The sequence below is a fragment of the Python bivittatus genome, unplaced genomic scaffold, assembly GCF_059951505.1.
Source record: "Python bivittatus isolate LINGU-HERP-01145 unplaced genomic scaffold, Pbiv_v1 ctg000070_np1212, whole genome shotgun sequence".
NCBI classification, from domain to species: domain Eukaryota; kingdom Metazoa; phylum Chordata; class Lepidosauria; order Squamata; family Pythonidae; genus Python; species Python bivittatus.
In genome coordinates this window covers 10966857-10992766 of record NW_028277034.1, presented here as the reverse complement: position 1 = coordinate 10992766, position 25910 = coordinate 10966857, and the positions used below count along the sequence as shown (strand labels likewise).

Sequence of the window (25910 nt, the reverse complement as noted above, 5' to 3'; positions counted from 1 at the left end):
TTGTATGCACCTTTGGGACAGGAAGGCACTATGCCAAATAGATATGAAGAACCAGTAATGTCAAAGGAAAAGTATTATTGATCAGTCATAGAGATTTGTCCCATAGTTGTTTCTTGCAATTATAGCTAATAAGTTCATTCTAAAATGGCTTAGAAAATATTTTTTCTGAAATGTCTTAAGGCAATTCCTACCCTTTTCAATTATTCTGGGCATTTGGTCATCCTGCTGGGGAACTATGGGAGTTGCAATCTTATTATGAAGATCCCAGGTTTGGGAAAACTACTGTGTTGCAAGTTATAATTTTATATTGTTAGAGCACACATTAGGAAAGAAATAATTGATTGGAGTCTAGAGCATATGTTTATCAGCTACTTCTTTCCATAACTATACTCAGACTCTTGGAATGAGTTCTTTAAATAAAATGCACATTAACATAAGCGTTACTGTATTGTAGCTTAGTGAGATAAATTTCTGATTTATAAAAATTATATTTATACAAATAAAAAAGTACTAAAATGAAAAACTAAACAAGTACACTAGTAAATAGTGTAAAAGGAAAATAAAATAGAGCAGACACATTTTACTTCCTGCAAGTTTCTAAATATTGTCAATTGCCCCTGATTTCAATAAAAAGTTAAAAGATACTCCCTACATTCCAAGCATGCAATTTGCAAAGGGGGGAGGGAAACTTTTTTGCTGCTTCTAAAGAAACTAAAGTGAAAAGGATGGGTACATCATGCAGTTAACTTGGTACTGTTATCAGAATAAAAATCCACGGGAATAATCAAATCAAGCAAATGCGATAAAAGCTTTAGCTTCCAGTGCTGGCTTTCAAAGCTAGTCTCAAATCATCCATTAAGCCTATGGAAAAAATGCAAAACTTAACACTTTAAAATGACTCTGTTAATTTTTTTTAAAGAAGCTTAATTAATAGAACTCCACCTAGGATGTTGATAAGCAACTAAACATTGATTGGAGAAACAGATGTATTCTTAGAGCTAAACCTCTTAAAGAACTTTTAGATTTTGAGATCACTGAATCTTTGAAAAGTTAATCTCTGTTATCTCAAAATACATGAGGTTTACCATAACAATAGTGTTCAAAGCCTCCCAGGTAAAGAATAATTGCTTTTCTGGAACTGCATTTAAGTAAAACATTAGAGATAACTAGGACTTCAGTATACATTTAACTGGGAAGAAACTCCACTGAACCCAATGGAATTTACTGATGAGTCACAAATAAAGTATGATGGCTGTTTCCAGTATCAGATGGATTCATAGCTGTAGTCAACACGTGGTGCTTATTGTGTCAATATGAAGGGTGACATCCAGTAGGATACCTCAGCGTTCTGGGCCCAGTACTCTTCAACATTTTCATAAATGACTCAAATGAGGGAATGAAAGGGATGCTTCTATTTGCAGACTGACACAAAACTGAAGAGGATTTCTAACTCCTCAGAAGACAGGCTCAAGGTTCAAAAGGGTATTGATAGACTTGAACACTGGACTGAATCTAACAAAATGCAGTTCAATGGCAAGAAAAATGTGGAGTTCTATACTCAAAAAAAAAAAAAAAACAGGTGCAAAGGTACAAGATAGGGGGTACTGCTCAGCAGTGTTCTTACAAGAAGCATCTGGGAATCCTAGTAGACCACAGTTTAAATGAGCTGTAGTTACCAAAAGAATCAGTACGACCTTGTAATCAGGTATAGTATTGAGATCACAGGAAATTATCATTTCACTGCATGCTGCACTGGTCAGGCGGCATGTGGAATAATGTGTCCAGTTCAGGTCACCATAATACAAGAAGGATGCTGAGGAACTAGGAAAAGTTCAGAAAGGAATGACATAATGGGGAAAAGCTTGGATGTAAATTATTATGAAGAAATTTTAAAGCAAGTGAAAATGTTTAGCTTAAAGGAAAAAAGGCTAGTAGGAGACATGATAGTCATCTGATATCTGAAGGGCTGCCATAGTGAAGAAGCTGTGGATATATTCTCCATGGCTCCCAAGGATAAGATAAAAACAAACAGGTGAAAACTTTATAGAAGGAGATCCAAACTTGAAATAAGGAGGAATTTTGTGACTCTCTGAGCTATTAAGCAGTGGAACAGGCACATGGAGTCATGGGTGCTCCATCACGGAAGATTTTCAAGCAAAGGTTGGACAGTCATTTGTCTAGGATAGTATGAGGATTCCTGAACTGGGCAGGGGGTTGGACTAGTAGGCATCCATGTTCACTTCCAACTCTATTATTCTACAATATACGTATATATGTACTTGTATATGTATATGCATTTATCTCATGTAATAGATCATGCTCAAGAAGTTTCAATCTAGGTTTCAACAGTACAAGGAGAGTTTTGAAGAGGCAGAAGCTAACAGGATCCTATTACTAATTTCTAGTTGAAAAAGCAAAGGAGTTCTCAAAAATATGTCTGTTTTTGCTTTATTGATTATCCAATGCATTTGTGTAGACCACAACAAATTTTGGATAGTTCTGTGACACATGGGTGTACTTCTTTTGCTTTTTGAAGATTTTTTTTTTTTTATGACTGGAAGTCACAGTTATAATGGAGTATGAAGCAACAAAGCTGTTCAAAGTTGAAAAAAGATTGCAGTTTTCAGTCATTTATTTAACTTGTATACAGTATATATCATGAGAAATGCTGGACTGAAAGAAAATGAAATTGAAAATAAAATTATCAACGACTTCAGACGTTGTTATCAACATCAGATGATTATATTACTTTGATGGCTGGAAGTGAAGAAAACTTAATCTCTTGTTGAAGGTGAAAGAAGAAAGTGCAAATGCCAGTCTGTTGTTCAATATTTAAAACTAAGGTTATGTCAACAGGCAGAGGTGAAGGTAAAGTAGTAACAGACTTTATCTAGGCTCAAAAATTTGCTATTTGAGAAAGACCACAACAGAACAGGAGAAACAAAAGTATGTATAGTCACAGCCATGTTTTTTCTAGCTGTTAACATTGACTGTGAAAGCTGGATCATCAGAAAGGCTGATGCCTGTAATACTGGTGCAGGATAAAATTGTTGACAAAACTTTGGGCTTCAAGAAGTACAAATCATTCAATATTAGATGAAGTAAAACCTGAGTGCTTACTGGAAGTACTAAAGCTTAAATATTTTGGACACATAATGTGAAGTCAAGAGTCCCTAGAGAAGACCATGATGCTTGGAAAAATAGAAGAAAATAAGTAGTTAAATGCTATCAATAATGACACAAACCTGAGATTAGAAGAACTCAAAGAAGGAGTTACTGGCAGACGACCCTGGCAAAATGATTTCTATTTGTTCACAAGGAGTAAAAAATGGCTGAACAGCTGAACAAGTCATACTGATATACATTGTTTTCAAAATTTTCATCAGAAGCACCCAAGCAACGAGTATCATGCAGTGGTGCTAAAACCAAATGACAATGCAGCTGTTGTCCTTGGAGGTTTCAGATTCTGAAAGGTAGCGATCAATCTGTATCAAAACAGACTTTATATGTTTATGAGTTTGGATATCTATTAACTAAAAAAAAAAAATTGGGGGGAGATTTTGTCTAAATTTCTCCCAGAATGCAATAAATGCATTTTGGGAAAAGTTTGATTGTTTGTTTTTACAATTTTCACATGGGGTGTTATGAAAAACTTTTATAAAATATTTATGCAAAATATTTACATAGATATTTTATGTATACCTTATGTCAATGTACGCATATGAAAACAAAAATGAGCCAGAAATAAACTGTTGTGAGACAGAACTTGGTGGCAATTTTGGTATTTTTCACAGTAATTATAGAAACCGTAGTCTTTGGTGAATAAGCGTAGAGATGGAAGCACTTTAGTGAAATAAAAGAGTCGCAGCCATTTTTAGTCCAAGTCTGTTTGTTCCGTATTTTACTACAGCTTTGCAGTATAATCCTCAATTCTGGTCTCAGAAATAATGTATTTCACATTTCATTCCAATGATCACTTTATAGATGTACTGCTACACTTGCACTTATTGGCTACATTCAAGTTATAGGTTAAACTGCAGCACATTAATTGAAATTTGGTATCTTTTGTTAATTAGTATTTGTAGACCCTTATTCTGATACATAAAAATAATTAAAAAATGATTTTGAGTATATGGTTATTGCTTGAAATAAGGCTTTTTGTATTCCTGTTTGGCTTTTATTTTAATTTTAAATTTAGTGCTAAATATAATAAGTAAAAGTTTTCACTACTATGAAAGCTAAAAGAATAAATATGAATTTCTATACATGTTCACACATGCATGATGTTTCTAAGTATCAAAGATAGGTAGCTGATGACTCATACATGTAGTAATTTCTGACCTCTAAGCATTTGTCAGAGTGTGTAGAGTATGTGCATATCTATATCACCTACAATATCCACATGCCTAAGTACATATGCTGTGATAAAAAATATATCAGCATTTTGTTGAGGATTGTCAATGATAATGATTTTTTAAAAAGAAAATCCTGCACAATTAACTGGGCTAAGCAAATGTACATGATGCATTACAGGAATGAGTGCTTTAGGCAAAAAAGACAAACATGTAAAAAACCTATTCTCATGACAGAAATGATACAGGGATTCCCTCTCAGAGTTAATATGTGCCAACAGCACAGAATTTTGGGTTACTCAATTAGTTGAAAAGTGCAGTGAGGGGGTTGAAAGCAGGTGTTTTCTGTAAGGGGTTTCCTCTTCCTGAACAGCTTGCCCCCCAAGTCAAATGTAGCTCTAGAAGCTTGGAAAAGCTTGGCTGTTTTGTAAGGTTTTGGAACTTGAGCGTGGCAGAACTTCAGTTTGGTTTTTTTATTATTGTGGTTAATTGTAGTCTTTAACTGCAATTATACATTCATAGTAGTTTTATTGTGTATTATTAAATGCTTTATTGTTCAGCTGTTGCTCTTGTATACTGCTTTGAGTTGGTTGACTGAAGCAGTTTATAAATGCATAAGTAAATAACAGACCATAGAGTTGAAATACCTGGAAAAACTGCTTTGATAGAACATCTCTATAACTTTGTTTTGATGCTAAACCTAGCAAAGGTAAGAAGCTCACAGGACATGGGGGGGGGGGGAGGATTTAACCAAGAAGCATTAGTTTAGCCCCAAACAAGATTGGGTTAATTGTCTGGGTCAGTTTTAAATTCTGTTTTAAAGTTTGCATGAATGTGCCTGCTAGGTATTTTCAGAATATTTGAAGTTACAATACAATATCTATAATCATGAGCTGACCTTATCCTTGCAAACAAGTCCTTTCACTTTACCCAGAATCTGTATACAGTATATTTGTGGATATCTTGTTAATTAAATTTAAATGCCTAAAAGTTAGGAAGTACAACCCCCCCTCTCAGTTTCTGTCCTTAATTGCTTTCATAGGATTTAACCAGCTAGGTAATATAGTTTATTTATTCTAAATATAGTCAATCTCTACAAAAGAAAGAGCAGATAGGAAGAAAGAAGATTATGCAGACACAAATCTTCTGCAAAGCCCAGCTTCTTTTCCCTGTCATCCTAGGATTCTCCCTGCAATAAACCTGTGTGCCTATGATATATTTATATATGTGCATGTATGTGTGTGTGTACCTGCCAGAAGCCACATTTTAAAAACAGGGAAGGGGGAAGGGCCATAACAAGTAATAAATGTGTTTTAACTGAATGGATAATGACTTATTAATTTTTTTTTGGTAAAATAGGGTGGCCTTGTTTATAAAATTGATCCCCTATCTTCTTGTAATGCCTACTCTTTCTCATACTTACATGCATGTTGTATTCAGAGAGGTTCTCCTCCCTTTTTCTACAGAAGCACTATCTAAGAAGAAAATGAAAAACGAAACAGATGGAGATATGGTAGGAGGAAAAAAGGTACCATGGAAAGAAAAGAGAAAGGGAGAAACAATAATGGGTGTAGGTAAGGTGAGGAGAATAAGACATTGGGCAAGAAAGTAAAGAAAAGAGGCAGAAACCATGTTTTGTTGTTAGTAAAGATGTAAGATTTACAAAGCACACAGCTCTTCCCAAGCAACAACTAATCTTCAAGAAAATCTTCAAAGGCATCCATCCTTTTTTCAGCAGCAATGTCTGCAGTCATCTATACCTCTGCTTCTTCACACAGCATCTTCTGAACTTGGCAAATCTAGGATGATTCCCCATCCCTACCCCACATAATTCACAGATAATTGGAGGAAACACATACCTTCCTATTTGTTAAATGTATTACATATTACATATACTTATAATACAAAGACAGCATGGTAAGAAACAGTGCTGTATTCCCAGGGCAGATTACATGGGTAGGAAGAATTATGGAATGCAGAGATTGCCGTGCAGGAGAAAACATGAGGCGCATACTTCTGTCTGCATTGGCTGTCTTAGTAGCTCCTGTTCCTCTCTGTTTGTCAGTTCTTAGACATCTCCTGAGATGTAATAGACTATCTGGATCCCAGCTGGCAATTTCTTGAGATCAGATTCTCATTGCCTGCATTGTTGCCAATTTTATTCACCTACTATCATGTTTTCCTACCTGTATGGAAAGGATTTTGCTTTGCATTCAGGACAGCAAGCTATTTTTAATTCATTATTCTTTCGGCTGGCATGAATTTGTGTGCCCTCAATGAAATCTCAGGTTAATTACAAGCTTCTGATAAAGACCTATTCAATGAACTTTTTCCTTTTGTCATTTTAGACAAATGTACATATTTTATCCTTGTGCACTACTCTAGTTTATTGATATGGCAGGCTGGATGTCTTTCTACCACATTACAATGGGGATGGGGGTGGGTGGGTTTCCATTGTTCGTCCCAAGCCGATAGAGGTTCGAGTTCTACCACTCCCAAAGCATTTTATATTTCCTGAGGTCAAGCAAGTCCACTTAAAAAACACTGTGACACAGTTTTACATTTCTGCTTCCCTCAGGCATTCAAGCACAGGTGAATGTCTTTCCCTGTCAAGGTAGCAGTGGGAGGTGAAAATGAAAATCCTTTTCTTTTTCTCAGAGAAATTGGACTGTAAAAAGCTGTCAATTTAAAAATGACAGAGTGGCACAGTATTTCTTTAAGATGGCTAGTTTCATTTTTTTTAAAACTCCTGCTGTCTGCCTGACAGTCAAAGTGGCATCAGGGACTGAGACAAGAAATGAGCACTTTTGGCACCTGCCCTCAGGCGCAAAATTAATCATGGAAGGAAATAGGCCACCCTCTCAAATCTCTCGTGTCCAGCATCTGCCAATTGGGATTGCCTGTCTCTTTAATAAGGCAACAAGCATATTGTCTATGATTCAAATGTTAAAATTATTCACTACAGTTCAGCTTGTCCCAGAGTTCTTTTCTATTTGGACTTTTCCTTGATATTCTGTCATAACTGAATCGGTATGTATTGATATGGTCTGTATGAAATCCAGATTAAAGATTAAAAAATAATCTTTTACACATCACACTTTAGTTCAGCCAGAGGATATATAAATGCACTTCATCTTAGCTGTGAGGCAATGATATGTGAGGAATGTCTACATCAACAGCCTTTGTAGTTTTAGTTTAGAAAACAAGAGTTTTCTTGTGCTGTGTTTCACATTTTGTTGGCTGCTGTTTTCTTTAATCAAAAGAGAGAGGAAAGAAGAGGGGAAGGAAACTATATAGGTGTAATCAAGTACACGTATCACAATATGAATATGCATAGGAAAATGGAAGGATAAAGTGGGATATATATTTTCAAGGAATAGTTTAGCATTGTGCAAAAGTAAGAGACCTAGGCTGATTACAGATGAGATTTTTACTAAGTAATTGTCTTCCTTCCCAATTAGGGTTTTTTGGGAAACAGACCAGATAACATAGAATTCTACTAGAACTCCATTGTTGTGTGTACCAACTGCTTTTTACCAATGTTTTCCTGACATGAGCAGTCACTTAAGAAGAAAAGGAAAGAGTAGCTGTGCAATGATTTTGATTGGTACTACTAGGAACTCTCCAGCTGGAAGATCCCCACTCTTGGTTAGATAAAAACCCTATACACATTGATAAAGTCTGTTGAACAGACAGCTGCACAGGATCAAAATGGGTAGGAAATAAATATTTTATACTGGAAGAGCAGCAAGAGAAAGCAGAGAATAAGAAGCTTTCCAATCTGATATATATTGTATATATTGTCAAAACCGCAAAAAGAGCATTGATAGAAACTTAGTGCCTCTCTGAATAGGTCCTCAGTTGGTCTCTATTTAGAGAAGCACTACACTTTCATAGAAGGAATCAGTAAACAGATCCAGTAATGATAAATAGTTTTCCTGATTTAGGGGAAGGTGGTGGTGGTGGTAGTGCTAGGAGGGGTGTATGCAGGGCCAGAAAGTAAAAAGTTAATGAACTTACATCACTGAGACAGAACATAAAATGAGACACAATCTTTGCTTGCTCTGCCTGGAAAGTTTAGGTATATATAATATGGGAAAAATGCTACTGCAGATCCAGAGTATTTTTGCTAATGCTTTTTTTGTGCATCTCTCTAACTCACAGAATTTCAAGGGAAGAGATTGTCCAGATAGTGCCATTTTCTGTTAGTAACCACCTTATGTTTTCCCACTGTTTCTTTCATCCTTTTTTTCTAATAGCAGAAGATTGGTTAAAGGGGGAAAGACAGACTACTTGCACAATGTCTTTTGTTGGGAAGCGCTGGGAGCTATCTGCCCGCAAGCCTCCCAGAGTTATCAATTCTGTGTTATAAAAGTTGAAAGGTTAGGAACTTTTGGAGTAACTAAGATTTCAAAGCACTACCTCAAATGGAGTTTATCCATATTCCTTTAGCATCCTTTCTCAACTCAATTTATTTTGAATGGCTATACTGTACTTGAAGGCACAAAACAAAGCAGTCTGAAGGATGAGACAGAAAATATGTTGGTCCTTTCAGTCAGGTTGATGGAATGTGTCTGTTCAGTTTGCACTGAGAGTTTATCAACATTTCAGTAGCACTAGCCTTCCTCCTCATCCTTCTAGGTCCTATGACCAGTAAATTAATGGAATCAGACATTTTACCCTGAGCTGATGTCACTGCATGCCACTCCTTAAGTTCAGCTCAGAGGTTAACTTATGTTTACCTTGTGCCTAATTTTCTTCAGCACATCTCATTTAAGTCTCCTTGCAACATGTAATTTTCTTGCTATTGCTGCTGCTGCTCTTAGTAATAAATACCTTTTTGCAGAACCTGAGTGATTTATCAACCAAGTAATGTAATAGCTTCTCAGTTCAGGGCCTGTCAAGTAAACCAAGTAAGCATGGGGGGAAGAGGATAGCAGATAGATTTTGTTAGTTTGTTTAAGAGTTCTTTCCTTTCCTAGCTTCTTAAGTTAAAGCCTCATTTCAATTACTTCTAATTGTCCATCTCGTAATCATTTAACTCATCCTGATGTTCTGAGACATTTATTTAATTAAACTATCAACATTCATTAAACTCGTTCTTATACATTTCTGTCACTATATGTCATCACTCCATTTTTCTGTCATCTTGACAAATGCCTGGGCTTTTTTTTTTAACTTGTACTTCTTGTATTTCTGCTTACTGAATTTTTAGTTCTAAAAGTGTAACTTTCTTAATTACCACTTAACTCTTCCAGCATCCCTCATACTCCTTGAAGCATACCATTTGTCTTTCTAAATTTTATAAGTTTCTTGTTCACTTCTGCTTTCTTTGGGAGTGTGAGGGAACACTATCATCCATTTAATTTCATCATACAACACTATATATTGAGAAGTGGTTCTGCGTCTTCTGTATCTTCTCACTGCATTATGTCATGTGTGATAAAAATATAATTGCTAGTCCATAATAAGAACAAAGCTTTCTAACCTGGAAAAATCAAGTAATGGTTCAGTCCACAGAGTTCAGTGTCATAGCCTGTACAGTTCTTTCTGAAGATTCATACTGATTAGTATGTTTAATGTCTTTCCCTTTATTTTAAGGATATTTGCTCAATTTGTCACTCATTCATTCCTTGCTATATTTTGGCTTGATAGAATTTGTTCCACCTGTCACTATAAAATCAATGAACTGAGACCAAGTTGAGGCATTACAAGAGAGATGGGGTTATTCCATTCTAAATCCATTCATAACACGGCATGAAACAAAGTGATTCTCCAAATGAACCAGCCCAAGAAGAAACCCAGAGGCAGAGATACTCATAGCATTCTGATGTTAGGCTGCACATTGTATCATTCTAGATGAAGAGAAGAAAGAGTTTCTTCAATTGTTTAGGTATCATTTAGTTTCTTTTTTTTTTTTTTACTTAAGATCACATATTTCAAATTTTCCTTTTCATTGTTTTAAAGTATTACAAATTATTCAAAATTACAGCAGTTCTTTGTACTTGTTTACAATATTTAAGATCCATGTAGGTGCTCTTATCAATCCATGTAAAAGGTTTATTAGTGAGAAAGCATATTTTAACAAAGACCAGCGTAACCCTCTAGTCCTGATGTGCTGATAAGTGACAGGAAGCTAAAGCTTAAATTCATGGAAAGTTGCTGGGTTAATCTGCATGCTTGACATTTCCCAAGAGGTTCAAATGATAAACAATATATATTATAATTTAAAACAGTATAATTTAAATAATAGCCCATAATTATGAGAAAAACTAACTTTAATCCACAGATTGGTGGATTTTAATTTTTAATTTTGATCCACAGATTGGTGAAAATGCATGATGTATATCAGCATGGAAAGAAATGCAATTCCCACTCTTATCCAAAGATATTCAGACATCTCTTAGCCCACAATGAGTTACTGAGTGAAGGTATTAAGACTTGGATTTTGATAATAATACTTTGGGTTGGCATTAACACTCAGCTCAAGTAATTGAGTAGCAGAAATGTTTTTGTATGGAAAAGCTCCCAATGGCAAATATATGAGCATCAATGATAACTTATAAATGATAAGTGCTGAGGTTCACCAGTCAGGAATGGCAAGATTTTATGCCCACCATTATGACCATGGAGGTGTCCCAATTAGCTTCACACGCTGGATGTGGCATTTTGCTTGCTTTGTGCCCCTGATTGTAAAGGAGTTTTCTGTAATTCTGTTATCATAACCAGATCATTCTGTGGTAAGTTTAGGCAGGTGGCTTTTGGAAGACTCTTGGGAAATTTCCTATCTTGTGTGTCAGAAATACCAGTGAAGTCCTGACTGATCTGTGGAATAAAAAATTGGCTTGGGTAGAAAATACTTTTGCTCCTAAATTCTATCTCTTTAGCAGACCTCAATCAGCATTTTGGTATAGCAGGTAGTTGAAAACAGTGGTAGAGGTTTGGAGGGCAAATGGAGGAATGACGAATTGGAAAAAAACATGAAGGGACCCTCTTTCAGGCTCATTTTAAATCCTACACTGTAGCAGTGGTGTGGTGAAAATAACTTTCTTGTCCACCTTCATTGTGTCTGCACAGAACAGCCCAGCAATGCTTTTCAATTTTGTGTATTATCTCATCCATCCAGATGTAGGGAAAGATGATGTGGAACAATCAGATGCTTGCTCTGAGCAATTCTCATTGTTTTTTGCAAACAAAATTGATTGGATAAGTTTTGATTTCTCAAAGATGTGGGCATAGTGTTTTGAAATATTAGAACCACAATTGCCCTTCCTGACTGTTTAAACTGACCAGACTGATACTGGCCCACTGGTTAAGGGAGGTGACCAATATCCTTGAATGTGGGTAAGTCTATGCATTCTTAAAGAAGGCAGTTATAAGACCTTTATTGAAACATCTTTCCCTTGGTCCAGAAGACCTTTCTAATTATAGGTCCATCTCAAATACTCAATTTTGTGTAAGATGATTGAGAGGGTAGTGGTCTCTCAGATGCATTTGGACTGAGCTGATATTTTTGGACTCATTCATTTCAGTCAACATTTAACCTGGAATATAATACCAAGTTTGTCTTGGTTGATAACCTATACAAATAATTAGGATCAGGAGATGTAATTATCACCCATGTGACATTGTTAAGATCAGTTGTCAAGATTCATAAGATAATTAGAACTATGCTTTATTGACATAGGCTATGTAATAGCATCTTGCAAATCTGATTGTGCGAAGAGCTGCAAGCGGGAATAGAAACCTAGAAGGGGGAGTTGGGCTTAAAAGGACAAGGCTTTGCTATGTAGAATTAGACTCAACAAAATGTCAGAGTCTGCACACTCAATCCCAAAATTCAGTAAATCCTCTGGAGACCAAAAGTTCCATCAGAGATTTCTTTATTCAGGAGAAGCGTATAGCATCATAGTTTGTTGAGTCTAATTCTACATAGCAAAGCCTTGTCCTTTTAAGTCCAACTCCCCCCCCCCTTCTAGGTTTCTATTCCCGCTTGCAGCTCTTCGCGCCTTGCCCGGGTTCTCACACCTCCTGGCCTTGGATGTCTGTTTCAAGATAGAGATAACGGCACCTGGCCTCCTCTTCCCCCCTTTTATGGCAGGTCAAACAAACGGTTAGAATAACATTCCCAGTATTTCACTATTGATCTATGGTTAGCAATAAAAGCAAAATAAAAACAATTGAAGGTTCTGGTTTGCGTAGATCCTGACAGTTTTCCCTTCTCTCCCCAGGGAGTCTGGGAAGAACACTTTTAGTTTTTGTAATGGCTTCTGAACATGTTTCCCAAACTTTCTTCCTGGCTCCCTAGGGTAACTCTGCTAGTTCTTCTGGACCTTTTAGCAGTTTTCAGTGCCATCAACCATGGTATTCTTCTGGACTATTTGGCAGGAATGGAAATCATAGAATCTAGGGTTGCAAGGGACCTTGGAGGTCTTCTAGTCCAACACCCTGCCCACACAGGAATTCTCATAACATCCTAGATGAATGGCTATCCAATCTTTTCTTGAACATTTCTGCTAATGGAACACCCACAACTTCACGAAACAGGCAGATCCATTGCTTAATAGCTCACACAGGTAAGAAATTCACCCTTATTTCAAGTTTGGATCTCTCACTGTAGAGCTTGCACCCACTGCTTCTTGTACTCTCAGGTGTTCAGAATAAACCCACATCATCTCTGTAACATCCCTTCATGTATTGGAAGACTGCTATCATGCCTACCCTTAGCCTCCTCTTCTTTAGGCTAAATGTACAAAGTTCCTTTAAATGCTTATTCGTAGGATTTAGCCTCCAAACCACTTACCATCTTTGTTGCTCTTCTCTGCACTTTTTCCAGTTCCTCAGCATCCTTTTTTTATTGTAGTGACCATAACTGGGTGTTCAGTACCCTTGAACTTTTCCTAGTCTTGATAATGGACTGGATAAGGGTGAATGAACTGAAATTAATTCCAGACAAAATTGAGTTACTGCTAGTAAGGAAAAGGCTGGACTCTGAGATTGATATGAAATTTATTCTGGATGAGGTTGTGTTCCCTCAGAAAAAAACAGCTTTTCCATTTGAAAATGCTCTTTGGACCAGCTGTTATTGGATCGTGGGTGGTAGTTGTGATGACAGCACTTAGTACAATTTCAGCTAATGTGTCAACTGTGACTAAACAAGTCAGAATTAATGACAGTTATCCATGTCTTGGTTACAATACAATTCATCTTGACTACTACAATTCCATGGGACTACTTCTCTCCAGTTATGTCTGCCCATTCTATTAGATCTGGAAGAGAGGGTCTACTCCAGGTCCTTTTCAGTGGTCACCCCTGTCCTTTGGATAGTTCTGTGTTAGAGCCAATAATAGAAGAAAACTTTCAGGATGTATTTTTAGCAAGCATTGACATCTTTGCACCTACAGTACTAGATTCTTTATATATTTTTACATTCATAAGATGGGCTAGGAAATATTGTTCCATATAATACAAACTTTACATGAATCACTATCGTTGTGTGGAGATTTGAACAGGAAACACAGAATATGGCTAAGCTGTCCAGTTGTTGTGTCCGCATCTTATTGCTTCTCTTTTTATTGATATTTTGTTTCCTTTTCCATGAATTGTTACTCTAATGATCTGTGAGTCCTCCATTGTCTGGAACTGCTATGAACTGAATTTTCATGGCTGGGTAAATATTAGGAGAAGGAAAAATAATAATAAGAAGAAAATGCATTCAGTAAAACATAAATAACATACTATTAAGTCTTGAACTGGCCTAATTCAAAATGGATTTACTGTATATCTTCTTCCACCTTCTGACATCTATTCTCTGTTTTATTATCTTTATAAGCCTATAACTGGTAAGTAGCCATGGAACAAATGATACACTTGCTTACATTCCTTGATTTTCTAATGCATTGGATTAAATGCCAGTTTACTCTTTGGCTTCATAAAATATTTTGAAAATGTTGACTCCTAACATTTTATAATGCAGACTAATAGGACAAAAGAGATCTCATTAGTCTAGTTGCCAATTGATTTTAGCTGTTTTACTTAAATCATTCCAGTTATGATGAAACATTAAATAATTTATTTGCACATCTATATTTTAAGCCTCTTTTATTATAGAAAAATAAATATCACATTAGGGCTGTCTTTTGCAAGAGGAAATGTGCATATGCGTAATAAAAGGAGAATGATGGTTTGATAGTCTTTCCCTTTGAATGCATTGGCTGGAAAAATAAAGGGGATTATCTACTAAAAATGATGTGTTAGTCAAATAACACAACTAGACCTGCTTTTTCAACATTTCCCCAAGCCACCTTTACAAAGTTGTTTTACATCAGTATTGTTTTGATATGAGATTATGATTATTCTTTCCTTATAATGTGTTATTTCTCAAAGGGATGTGATGTAATTAAGAGCAGTTTAACATAACTCGTAGCTGTGTCCTATTAGAATATTGTAGGGAAACTATTTTTTGTGTATTTCAACAGGGATTTTTAAAGGTTAAAAGTTCTGTATAAATTTCCAATAAAGAAAATAGTGAAATGTTCTTGAAGGTTTGCTGAGGAGAAAATATGCAGAGCTTCTTAAGAATTACACTTCTACTTAGAACAGTTTGGTCATGCCTTTAATGAGCTATGAAGAATTCTAGACAATCATGCACGGGCTGCATTTCTTTTAAAAATGTTTAACTCCAATTGAAAGATTCCGTCATCCCCAGTTTTAATTTTTAGATGAAATGTGCTTACTTACTTACTATGAGCTTGTTTTGTATTCATGGGGAAGAAAGTCTGGCTAAAGCAATATTTTTCAGTGTGGTCAATCTGCTATTTAAAATGGAATTATTTATACATGTATTTTAAAATACATGATTTATTTTTTTTTCTTATTCCCCACCATTTATTTATTCTTAATTATGTTTTAGTTTACTTTGTGTTTTCTTTCTGTGTATTCTAATAAATAATATTTTTAAAAGGACTGTTCATTTATTCTTTCCTTCAAATATTATAAGTGTTCACGTCATGAAGCCTGGCTTAGATCTCTTTGGATACTCTGATGCATACACACAGTTTGCAGAAACACAGCTCTGTCAAGGATGCTGTGTACCTTTGGTGGAAAAACTTTGTAGCCAGTGATAACATGGCAGGGAAAAAAACCAAACAAACATCGTAAAAACATAAGAATAAAACCAACATGTCAGTGATATAAGTTTTATTACTGATCTTATGAAGAACAAAAAAGTTGTCTTAATTGAAATGTATTTGCTAAGGAGCATAGTGACATATTGTTTCTTATAAGAAAATTACATCTGGCATTCCACACTTTCTGATTATCTGTCTTTGTTTAATATAACCACTCCCTGTTGTTACCTCCATATTTGAAAACAAAGGATGTTTGGAGACTAAATCTTGTTATTCCACAGCTAGCCCCCACTGGATATTTCTGTTGCTAACCTGATTAGAGATTATGACAGACTTCCTTGAAATTCCTTGGAATATTTTACCTAGGGCAACATAGCAATCTTGGAATGGGCAGACCTTCCTGGGATATATTGCTTATCCTATTGACAGTTGTTATTCATTTATTCCATTGACTGATCCTTGGATCCTTTGCTCATTGGGTATGGTATGGTATATACAAGATGAACCTCTGTTTCTTCTTATAATATCATACCAAGAAAAATTTGCTTTGAACGTTATGAGAAATGATGCATCTGTAGGAATTTAAGTATGTAGATCATATCAGTTTTAGATGCTAATCCACAATTGATGGATATATACGCATTATAATTTTGTGCTAGCTTTTATATCTGAGATAATAACCATAATAATTTATTAAATTTGTATGCGGCCTGATTCTCTAGGAATTATTAGGGCAAGGCCCCAGTCTTTGGGAATCATTGCTGTGTGATCAGTGTATGTAAAAAGAAAGGCTAATACCAGAGTCCACCAGTCCAAATTATTCTGAAGAACTTCAGCTGTAATAAAATCTATGTTTGACACCTTCCTTGGGCTGAGCTGTTTGATTTGGTCTGCAACTTCAGAGGATGCAATGGGGATCCACTAAGAGTATGAACTGTCAGTTATATTGAATTCTGTGTCAAACATAAAAGTTATCATTTGTCACATATGGGGTCCAAAAATGGTCTTCCCATTCAGCAACTGACATTAAGTAGGGAGTTAAAGATGGTCTAGTCGAAATATGGGGGGGGCAATATGATGCCAGAACCGGGCTGTAATTTGGCACATGCTGCACCTATCATGCTGCCAGATGTCCTTAAGTGCCTGTTTCTTCTTATATTGAATTAGTCTTTTATATGGCCTTTGCATGCTTCATCTTGGGAGGTATATGAAGTAGGGTCTCCTCTGTATCTTTTGAAGCAAGTAACCAATTGTTTTCTGGCATTCAGACAGTCTTGGTTGTACCATGATTGGCTGGGAAGTGGAGGGATGCTACTATTTATAGACTGGATTTTACCTGCTGTAGTAAGGACTGGTTGTAATAGTTGTATCAGAGGGTTACAGGTAGTGAAGGTGTCCCCATCAAAGACTACAGATGTAAGTGGTATCACTTCCTATAAAGATAATGCTTTTGCCACTTTCTCTTTCAGTTGAGAGGACCACTTGACAGGGGTCAGTCCTAATTCTAATTCCTTGTTGGGACCAGACTTGTCTCTAGATGCAAAATGCCAAAAGCTTGCAGTCTTAGGATACTAAGGAAATAATGATCACTCTCAAGGCACCAGTAAACTTCAAAGTACAGTAAAAAGGGATACAAAACAGAAATATCTTCCAACCATCTATCAAACTTTCAATAGTAAGATTTTACTTTTTCTTCAAATAAGAAAATCCCAAGCAACTTTTTACAAATGAATTATTTCATATATCCACTAGAAGGCAGCATAATCAAGCCATTCAGGTAGGTAGGTAAACAGCTTTAGTCCTTGAGAAATGGAACCATGTGAAGAAATTAAAATGAAATAGGTTTGTGAAGAATATAAGTATCCATGAGAAAATTAATAAAATAAAAGAATTAAATGTGGTATTTTGGCTACCTAGTTTAACAAACATGATAGATTTACAAATGGCATGCAATTTTTCCTTTACCTAACATCTGAAGTACAGGAAGTATATCAGAACCTGAAATACTAAAAGAAGATTTTACAAAGATTTTAAAAACTACATAAACATAGAAGAAGAAATAGAAAAATAAAAAGATTATAAAAGGATAAAAGAAAAAGTGAAGAATAACAAAAAAGCAAGAAAAAGAAAGATATCTAAAGAAGCAACTTCCAGTCTTTTTTCAAGCAGTTACAAATATAGCAATCATCATCTCCACCCTCCCATAATGGAGATCATAGTTCCCTTCTTCCCATAAACAAATCTTTTTAATCAATAAATCTGGAAGATCCTGATATACTGAATCTGCTTGTATATGTTTGAACAAGAGTTGATTGTTATATTAGCCAGTCCTAGCCTCTTCATAATTTAATGTTAATCTGCACCCCCTTTGTGGTGCATTTATCAAAAACAATTCCATCTAGCAGCCTGTAATTATAATATCTGGGTAGTGCCTTTTCATAATCTGTGCATAACTCAAGTTCACTACTTGTATTATAGATAGATGGACTGGCTAAACAGCTTTGGAATTTTAGACAGGCAGCAGAAACCTAAAGACTTTGCTTATTTTCTTATATCTATAGAAAAGCGGAATGAATTACTAGGCTATCCAGACAGAAGGGAGAAAGTTAAGGTTTTTCAAAAGAGCAGCAGAAACAGGAAGCAGCCTGCATCCCCCAGCAGCTGATCCTTTAATGTGCCACTCTTTAGTGCATCAGTGCCTACCATTTTATAAATTGGGTCACATCAGTAGAGCACAAAAGGGAATTCTGAAAAGCTATTATGTACAGTAGCCACTTCTATGATTGCAATCAATGTTTCAAATTAGAGTGCTCTTCTGGCTTGAGCTCCGTTACAGAAAAAAGTATTGTGTTGAGTTAAAGATGGCCAGCCACAGTACAGCCAGATGCCCAGATTCATTTTCAGGTTTCTTTGTTTTGTTTCAGCTTGCAATCCCACAACAGTTTGAAGTCCCAAATTACTAGGAATTAATTTTAATTACAGAGCTGTGGGCGTTAATGTGAGCATTGGTAATGGTGACGGTAAGGAGGAAGAGTCCAGCTGGTATTCTGAGAGTTCTGTTTCCCAGTAGAAAAATGCATGAAGTGGCCTTTGAGCTTTTCCAACATTGCAATATATTTAGGCAGCGAGATAAACCTAAACATTTTCAAAACAGGTTCTTCTGAGATGCACATTTTCTGAGTACTGGGAATGGGAAGAAGCAGAGGGTACATAATGGTTTGTATTTGTCAAAAATGTAGAGGAATCTGGGGAAAAGATACTTCTGATTCCCTTCTGATGGTAAAATCCTGCGTCCCCAGCATATTGCACAGTGATAGCTGCAAATAGTCCTGAAATCTTTAGGATTCTTTTCAACCTTTGAGTTTTTCCCCCATAGGAAGAAATACATGCAGACAAAAAATATCCAAGTGCTACTGACGAAACATCATAATAGTGATGTGTAGCAGGAGGACCGAGAGAATTGTCCCATGTGGTACCCTGCAAAATCTAGGGAGCCGTGCTTTTAGCTTATCCTTTTGACGTAGAACTTTTCTGATGTTACAAACAAGTTGTTTTAGCTGCTGGGCCTAATACTTAGGCTGAATTCCCAAGAGGCTTATTTTAGTTCATTACAACTTCTAATCTGAAAATCTATTGGTTCCCCTTTTCTTAGATTATGCTTCTTCTGGGTGCCTCGTTCCATTTAATTTCACTTAGTAACTAGCACTTGTTGTTTGTGGTATCTAATGTTTAGGCTGTTCCTTAATTTGCTTTCTCCTATGCTTTATTATTTTTGCTATGCTTAACAATGCAGCTAAAGTGTATGAACTTGCACCTATATAGCTGAATAACTTTATATACAGAACTGTCTTCATCTAAGCATCCTATTGGTATTAGGACTGCAATGTTATATGGTATATGTTCAGGAGGAGATGCATGGAGGCAACATAAGATTCAAAGCAAAATATTAGGGTAAGATGTAGTGGGATCATGATGCAGTTCCAAGTTTGGATGATGAATGGAATAACAGTATATGAAGGACCAGAGTGGAAAAGAAGGAGTAAGTGAAATAGAGATGAATCAATGTCCCAGTGTGACTGATGGTATTTTTCTAGCTATGTGTGTGAGAAAGACTTTAAATGGAACAATTGCATCACAGAGACCACTGATGCTTTTTTTGTTTCTTTTGCTATGTACAAGTACTGTATATTTACAAGAATTTGTACAAAAACTGAACTATACAAAGCAGTGTGTCCAAACTTCCCAGTAGACAGTATTTTCCTCTCTCCTGTTACTTGAAAGGTTCTATCTTTTACTCCCTCCCTCCCAGAGCTATTTGCTAGCAACCACCCACTCCATTGCTTAGCTATAATTTCCCCCCTTTCTCCTTCTCTATCTCTCTTAGGTTTTCATTGAAAGAGATAAGAAAGGAATTGGAAGATTTATATTGCAGTGTTCTTAAAGCCTTTACTTGTGCTTTTTTGGACCTTGACAGCTTTCCATCTATGTTGATGTTGCATGATTCAACATCTTCTTCTGCCCAGACTGGGGCTTCCCAGAGGTTTCTGTCGGGCAGAGTGATAATGACAAACACTCCTGTTTGTGCAGAGCGCAGCAAAAACTCCAGGAAAATATTAGCCATGAAAGCAAACACAATGCAATGTCCATTTCTTGTTTCCCAAAGAAATCCAGTCAGAAAATATATATTAACTGGTGTTTATTGATAAAAATGCAAAAATTCCATAAAATGCAAATATCATACAAAATATAAAGAAAAACACATCTTCCCATGTAATGTAGCATCCAAGACTTTTGAGCAACACAAGCTTAACAAAGTGCTCTATGCACTTCAATACCAAGGTAGTATCTTAACATACCCAAATCCTTCATTTTAAAATATTTCTCCATTTGCTTTGCAAATTCTTTTACCAAGTTTAAAGAACCAGTGACAAGACAAAAATCATCAACATAAGTGATAAGGACTGTATAACTTTCTCCAGTTCCTCTGGTGTACACACATGAATCAGCTAATGATTTCTTGAAACCAATTTCTAACAAAGCTTTATCCAAACATTGATGCCAACATCTCCCAGCTTGTTTCAATTCATACAGTGCTTTACGCAACCTGTAAACTTTTTGGGAATCTCCACATGAATATCCTGGTGCTTGTTTCATGTAAACAACTTCAGGAAGATCAGCATTTAAATAAGCTGTATCCACATCAAAATGATGAACAACCATGTTTCTTTGTGCAGCTAAGGGCAACATTACATGCAATGATTCAGACCTAACTCTGGGTGCATATGTCAGGTTGTAATTCACAAACTGCTCTTGTGAATAACCTTGTGCCACCAACCTAGCTTTATACTGCACAGTATCATCAGGTAAAAGCTTCTTTCTAAATACCCATCTGGAACCTATGGCTTTTTCTGATACAGGTAAATCAACAATTTCAAAAACATTTTGTTTTACCAATGAATTAAATTCTGTGTCCATAGCAATGTTCCACTTATCTTGCTCATCAACAGGTAAAGCTAACATTTTTTTGAAGTCTTTTGGTTCGCAAGTGATGTGACATACTCTCACTTGTTGAACAATAAACCTTTCAGGTGGAACCCCTTTTGTTATACGGGTTGACCTACGTGGAATCTCAAAAACGCTTTGTTCCTGTTCTTCACTTTTTTCTTTTGCCTGTGCCTTTAACTGCTCAGCTTCAGCTACAGCCGGCAACTCCTCCGCTGCCGCTTCTTGTTTTATCTGCGGAGAGAGGGGTGCATGGGCTGCTTGCTCTCTAGCTAAGTCTGTGTATGAAGGCAAGATGACTTCTGAATTTGCATGCAGCCTTTGCCAATTAGAAGGCTCTTCAAAATTACAATTTCTGGAAATAACTACTCTTCCACCTCCCACTGAAAATCTATATCCTTTAGATTCTCCTGAATAACCAACAAATCTCAAACGCTGTGTTTTTGGTTGGTTTTTCCTCCTTTGAGCCTGAGGAATCTGTACGTAGGCAAACGTTCCAAACGTACACAAGTGCTTTAAGGAAATATATCTCCCATACAGCAAAAAAATAAGGAACTTCATTCACAGCTGAATTCCAGTGTCTATTTGTGAGAAACACTGCTGTTAACATTGCTTCACCCCAAAAATGGGATGGCACATTAGCATCCTGCAGTAGGCTATCCTTCAAAACCTTCAGAATGCCAACCTTGCGCTCAGCTACGCCATTTTCTGCAGACACACCAACATTTGTTAATCTGTGGAAAATGCCTTTTCTACATAGCCAGTTTTGAAACTCATTGCTTACAAACTCACCCCCTCTGTCCGTTTGCAAACTCCCTACTTTGTGCCCATGTTTTCTCTCAACAAAAGCCACAAACTCTGAAACAAGAGAAAGCTTCAGATTTCTGTTTAAGGAAATAACAAAACATGAAATGTGTTTTATCATCCACTAACACAAACGTAAATCTTGCTCCACCTTCACTTAAAGGAAACGGACCAGCCAGATCTGTATGCACAAGATCAAATGGTTTTTTTAACAATTCTGCTACTTTTCTTAGCAATAGGTGCAGATTTTATCTTAGATTGCTTACACACAGTACAATCAAGATATTTTTCACATGTCTTGAATCTCAAATCTGGATATACTTTTGCCATTTTTGACAAACATTTCCATCCTGGATGCCCAAGCACTCTGTGATAATAATGGATACAATTATCATGCAAAGACACATTGCCAGTGCAACTTCCAATTAACACATCTTGTTTAGGAAGCATTTCATACAATTGATTAATCAATTTTCCTCTAGCACACACAATCCCCTCTTTACTTACATAGCACTCAGAACCTTGGAATACAACAATATACCCAAGTTTAGTTAATACAGGGACACTGAGAAGAGAATAATCAAGTGTAGGCACACAAAATACATCAGAAACCACTTCCCCCAAACAAGGAATGAACACGTTATCTTGCATGGTTACTTTAGCTACAGAACCATCAGCCAAGTTAACTTGTTGGATTTTAGGCTTGCATTTGGTCAGTAATAACTGCTCATTGTTTACAATGATTTCACTACAAGCAGAGTCCAACAACCACTTATCAGTACAATGTTTATTTCTGTTAGATATCAAGGCAGACACCATTCTAGTGCTTGCTTGCTTTTTAACAAATTGTCCTTTTCCACAATGAGGAGCCTTTCTGGAACTCTCAGTAGGCTGATTTTTCATAGGACAGTCTTTTAGAAGATGTTTGGTAGACTGACAACGAAAGCATTTCCTCACTATGCACGCAGTCTCTGTGCCAGTAGAAGAGCGCTGCTTTACGTTATCAAGCCTCTTCTTTGATGGTAATTGTAAATCCCTTGAACTCTGAATCTCTTGCAATCTGTTTGTCAGGTAATCAACAGTAAGATCTGCAGGCGGTAAAACATTCACAGCTTCTACAAGCATATCAAACGAATCATCCAGACTCGAAAGTATTATACATGCTTTTTGATTCTCGGGAAGCTGCATATTCTGATCTGCCAACTCAGCAAACAAAGTTTTCATCTTGTTCAGATGCTCAATCACATTAGCACCTTGCTCCAATTTAAGGTTATACAACTGCTTTGACAAACTTACGATGGCAGCTGAAGTCTGTCTTGCATAGATTTTACGCAAAGCCACCCAGCATCCATTAGCAGTCTCCAAATTACAAACATGCACTAGTTCTGAAGACTCAAGTCCCAATATAAGATTACCATATGCACGGTCAAGCAAAACTCTCTCAGCATCTGTAGGAGCTGCTGGCGCAGGATTGTTTACAACTTGCCAGAGCCCTTCTTTCATGAAGAAAGATTTCATCTTTATACTCCATGTCTGGTAGTTCTTTGAATTCAATCTTTCATACGGAAAACTCACCATTGTCGTTGCCATGTTGCACACTTTATAACAGGCACTTGACACAGAAAGAATCCAAACTTCAAACGAAACGTTGACCAGATGCTCACAAGCAGGGTGATAAATCCATAAATCTCCCGTCACTTAGGAATTTCAGTCCTTGCTTCCAGCACCGGCATCCACGGCAAAACAAGCCTGGAATTTCACACCTGGGCTAACACGCCTGGGACCACAGTCCTGGGACTAGCACTCCTGGAACCATAATGCTGGGACAATACTCCACACCTGGGCTGGCACAGCACCACTGGCCATAACCTGGGCCCATAACCTGTCGGGAAGAGTGATAATCACAAACACTCCTGTTTGTGCAGAGCGCAGCAAAAACTCCAGGAAAATATTAGCCATGAAAGCAAACACAATGCAATGTCCATTTCTTGTTTCCCAAAGAAATCCAGTCAGAAAATATATACTAACTGGTGTTTATTGATAAAAATGCAAAAATTCCATAAAATGCAAATATCATACAAAATATAAAGAAAAACACATCTTCCCATGTAATGTAGCATCCAGGACTTATTAGCAACACAAGCTTAACAAAATCTCTAGCTACAAACTCTTAGAGAAGAGGTACACTACTTGGTACTTTGTTACAACTACGTAGCCCATAAAACCTACATAGTGGCTAACACTAAAGCAACTAACAACTACTCAGAGAGGCTGCACATTTTCCTCTCCTTGTATTATAGCTCTATGCCACCCCCACTGGGTAACTAGCATACACACGCCAATAGGTGGCAGTAAATAGCACAATACACAACACACAATAACAGGTGTTTTTCACATGATCTCTGTAGCCAAAATATTATTTGTTATTGTTGTAAAGATAATGGGATGAATCCTTTCCCATGAGAAAGAAAATCCTGACAGTTTCCAGGCATCCTCTGCAGGCAACCACCTCGTTCTGTCCCCATCTGCCTTTGTATTTGGGTGAAACATGTCCTGTCTGGTTCTTCACTTTCTAGACTCTAGCAGTCTTCATCCCTCTTCTCCCTCTGGGGTCAGGAAGCAACTGCTCACTCCGAAAGCCCAGCACACTCACAGTGAAATCTCTCTGCAGCCACAAACTTCCTGCACAGTGACTCCAAAGCACATAGTGCTTCAATGCCTCAGAGTTGCACAGGCTTAAATGTGGTGATGCATTTCTCCATCTTTCTTCTCTCTCTTTTTATGGCTTAAACCAGCAATGTTTCCCCCCAGCAACTGAGAAGGTGGATTCCCTTCCCAGGGCTTTAGAACCACATCACCTATAAACCAAGTTTGGTCCATTGGAATGCTGTTTCTTTCTGCCCCACAACAGACCTGGCCAGCAGTCAGGCCATCTCATCCGCCCTCATGACACTGCAGCTGCACTTCATGGCCATGCATGAGCTGCTGCTTATCCATTTTTTCTTTCTTTCTCTGCTGACTCACACCACTCAGCAGCAACCAGCCTGACCACAAAACCCATATGGCACAATGAAATCATTGTGTGAGAGTTTGTGGGAAGGCTGGGAAGGGACTGGAAGAGAGAACAAACATAATCAAGAGATAGTGGATGAGTCAGCTTATCTCATGAATGGCAACTTAACTGAGGTGGAAATAAACCTAGGATGAAGCATTTCAAATAATTCAAAGAGATTACACCTTAATTAACTCTCTGTAAATGAGGCTAAGAAATTCCCCTTCTAGTTTCCAAGATTCTGTATTTACTCCAGCTAACATTAAAAATACATTATTAAAATATGTGTGGTTCTTGCTTCTTTAATCTTGCTCAGATGCTTGGAGCTTAACACAATCAAGTCAGAAGACAAAGATACTGGAATGGGAGTGCGCAAGGTCACACACTATGGAGTTGTGCAACTCATGTTGACACCTACAGAAGTCACTAGTTTGGTCTAAGGATGCAATGAGAACAAAAGATGCCATGTAGCCTGCTGGAAATTAAAGCACAATTTATGTAACTGTCTGGGTCCTGTTCAATGAACAGTGGTAGAGTCCTTCAAGTTCCTGGGTTCTATACTTTCCCAAGATCTGAAATGGACGTTTAACATTACAGCCATCATTAAAAAGTCACAGCAAAGGATGTTCTTCCTGCGGCAACTTAGGAAGTTTAAATTATCCCAGGAGCTCTTGGTACAGTTCTACAGGGGAATCATTGAGTCTTTTATCTGTTCCTCTATAACTGTCTGGTTTGATTCCGCAACCAAACAGGACAGACTCAGACTCCAACGGATAGTTAAGTCTGCAGAAAGGATAACTGCGACCCGCCTGCCTTCTGTAGAAGAACTATATACTGTGAGGGTTAAAAGGAGGGCAGAGAGGATATCTGCACACTCTTCCCATCCTGGATATAATCTGTTCCAACTTCTTCCTTCAGGACGGCGCTACAGAGCACCATATGTTAAAACATCTAGACATTGGAATAGTTTTTCCCCCTGTGCCATTGCTCTGTTAAATACTATATGACTTGATATGTACTGGACAGTGGCTTCTCCCTTTGAAAAAGTTATTTTACTGGGCAGTGTTATTG

The 25910-nt window shown here is 37.0% G+C and overlaps 1 long non-coding RNA gene across 1 annotated transcript in view; it reads left to right on the top strand.

Annotated features, from left to right (window-relative positions):
• The window catches only part of LOC148216841 (uncharacterized), a 140042-nt gene that overhangs the window by 42010 nt on the left and 72122 nt on the right, over positions 1-25910 (top strand). The gene's annotated exons all lie outside the window — the stretch shown is intronic.